Below are 3,237 nucleotides of genomic sequence, written 5' to 3'. Positions count from 1 at the left end.
CGGCCTCTGTGCTTCCTCATTTTGGACCCACTTCAAATGTGGTCCACATGTTCCTGCCTCCTTTTAGCTTTGATCATGGGGACACCATTTGGAAAGCTGGGGTGGGAAGCAGCCCCGTGGGAGCTCTCAGCACAATAAGAACATTGTAAAAAGGGTGAGCTGCTCTCTCCATTGCCCATCCCCCCCATCCGGAAAAGCCAGACAAAATCCCAGCCTCCCGATAAATCCCAAACAGCTGTGGGTTTCAGGGAGGACATGGGCAGGAAGCGACCCCTTCTGTTCCTTTACCCTTACAAGAGGCAGGCCCATCTCTCTCTCCCTGTCCTTGGAGAGACCCCAGCACAGGAACAGGCCTGCATCCTGGGGTCCAGTGACAGCGTACAGGCACAAGCAGGTGCCGGGGGTCACTTCTGTCAAATTGAATTGGATTTTCGCTCCCTGCAGCCAGGCCTTTCCCCCTGTGGGGCAGGGATGCAGACGTGCACATTCCCGTTTTCGAGATGTGGAAACTGAAGTTTACAAAGGAGAAGTGGCTTGCCCGCCGTCCCCTGGCTTCAAACTTGCAACGCTGGTACCCTCCGCCGGTGGGTAGCACCTGCCCCCACTGTTCTCCCTCCAGTCCCCCACCCCCCGCTTGGGGGGAGGCAGCACCCCCCACTCCCAGTCCCAGTGTTTGTGGTGGAAGAGAACGCTCAACCCAAGGTGAGGCCTGGTGCCACACGCTCACAGTTCTGTCTCTCTGTGAGCTCTGGAGGGGAAACCGAGGCCAGAAGGCACGTGAGAGGCAGCCAGTGAGGGGTAGCCAATGAGAAGAAACCCAGGAGTTTCTGGGAGAGAGTGCAGAAGCTCCTGCGCGTAACTACCCACCCCCAAGGTCTCTCATCCTCTGAGAACGGACCCCAGCAAGGCTGTACCATGTGACCAACCAGCCACCTCTGATTGGCCCAGAGCGAGCCAATCAGCTCCTCCTCTGGGATTGCGGGGCGGGACGTATCTCTGTCTGCTTATGTTAAATGTGCCCCGGATAGTGGTCTTCTGACCTCGTGTGGCTTCTCCCGCATCTGACTCTGGCGGTGTTGAGATGCACCATAGGTGAACAAGCGCCCCAGTGTGCCCTGGCCTCCTGGGACCTGAAACTTCTCGTGCTAACACCCTGAAAGTCCCAGCAAACCAAGATGGCCTCGCCACCCGAGCATGGGACACGCCATGTGCTATTTGTCACCACAGATCCCAGATGAGGCGCTCCTCCACCCCACTCCCAGGGGGCCAAGGCCTGGACGAGGTAGAGGGTTGAATAGCGTCAACTCCAAAATTCAAGTCCACCTGAAACCTCAGAATGGGACCTTATTTGAAAATACGGTCTTTCGTCTTTGCAGAGGAAATTAAATTCAGATGAGGCCATGCTGGATCGGGGTGGGCCATGACTCAATGGCTGGTGTCCTTAGAAGACACACAGGGACAGAGTGGACACCCGAGGCATGCAGCCACAAGCCAAGGCGCGCCTGGAGCCCCCGGAGCTGGGAGAGGCAGGACGGTCCCTCCCCTGTAGCCTCCAGAGGGAGAGCAGCCCTGAAACACCTTGATTTCAGCGGCCCTGACACAGGCTTCGGGGCTCCAGCATTTAGGAGGATAAATCGTTGTTTCAAGCCACCCAGTTTGCGGTGCTTTGAAACGGCAGCCTCAGGAAACTCCCACAGACGTGGACCCAGAGTTGGCCACTGTTTTGGGTTGAGTTGTGGTCCCCAGAAAGGTATGTTGAAATTCCAACTCCCATACGTGTCCAAGATCAAGGTGTCACAGGGCTATTCCTGCTGAGGGAGAATCTGCCTCAGGCTCTCGCAGCATCGCTGGGAATCACTGCAACCTTGGTGTTCGTTGGCCTGTAGAAGCATCACCCCATATTGGCCCCATCGTCACGGGGCTTCTCCCTGCTTGTGTGTCCCAATGTCCCCTTTTTACAGACACCTGTCATATTGGATTAGGGCCACCCTCCTCCAGTGTGGCCTCACCTTAACTTGAAAAATTACTCCTTCAATGACCCTATTTCCAAAGAAGGTCACCTTCTGGGATCCTGGGGGCTAGGACTTCCAACATACAGATGGAGAGGTACTCAACTGAACTCGTAGCAGAGCACAGATCCAAGCACACAGGCACACGGCACGGACCCGCCACGGGGGGTATGCACACGGGCCCACGGACCAGCACCCACCACGCTCCACCTGAGTGAGGGCACAGTCAAGGCCCTCCAACCCCCAAAACACGGACGACCTGCGACAGGCTCAGTGCCTTCCAAAGCGTCCCAGAGAGACGGAGCCCCGACTGCCTGTACCTCTGACCTCCCTACTGGCTCCTGCCCTCTTGTCTCCCACATAAAGCTTTCACCCCCAGTCTTTATGTTGGGCCCAGACAGGCCACAACACAGTGAATGCAGCGGCGACCGGAGAATAGAGCTGCCCTCTCTGCAAAAATGAAAAGAATACAACTCATCCCTTTTTCTAAAAAACGTTATTTTTTTAATCTTAGAATGTAATGAGCATATTTTTAAATAATGTTAACAAATGTTAAACTTTGTCTTAAATTCTGGTTAGTCCTAGTACTTAACTGGGAGAGGCAGGAAGGACCTGTCCCTGGAACTTGCAGAGGGAACACAGCCCCACGGAGACCTTGATCTGGGATGGTCCGGCCCCCAGGATTTGAGAACGCCGAGCCCCCACACCGCCCCATCATCCCCGCCAGGGCCTTTCCGCCTGCCTCGCCTGGATTGCAGGCTCTGCCCTCCAGAAGGCGGGAGGATAGACGCCTGTGGCTTAAGCCCCCAGTTCATGATCTCCTGCAGCAGCCACCCAGGCAAACTGTCCCACTCTCAGCGCCACCCCCCCGTCCTCTGTCCTTACAGGTCACCTGGGGGCCGAGGACACGTGCACTCCTTCCTCCGGGCCTGGGCGTCCATCTCCTGGCCGTCCCCTCCTCCTCCTCCTGCCACCAACACCATCTCCCACCCAGCCCGGGGACACCTGCAGCCAAGGCACACCCACGCAACCCGTGTCCCACGTCCATAGGCGCGTCCCCCCAGCACAGCGCACCCCATCTCCTCATGGTTTCGTTTCCCTAATATCTGCGGGGCGCCTTCCTGCTGCAGCCGAAACATTTATCTTCACAACTCAGGACATAGCCCAGGAAGCATCACAAGGCTGCGGGGATCACTGCAATCTTGGCGTCCCTTGGCCTGTAGAAGCA

The sequence above is a fragment of the Felis catus genome, chromosome A2, assembly GCF_018350175.1.
Source record: "Felis catus isolate Fca126 chromosome A2, F.catus_Fca126_mat1.0, whole genome shotgun sequence".
In the NCBI taxonomy this organism is placed as follows: Eukaryota; Metazoa; Chordata; class Mammalia; order Carnivora; family Felidae; genus Felis; species Felis catus.
This window is presented reverse-complemented; position numbering follows the sequence as displayed.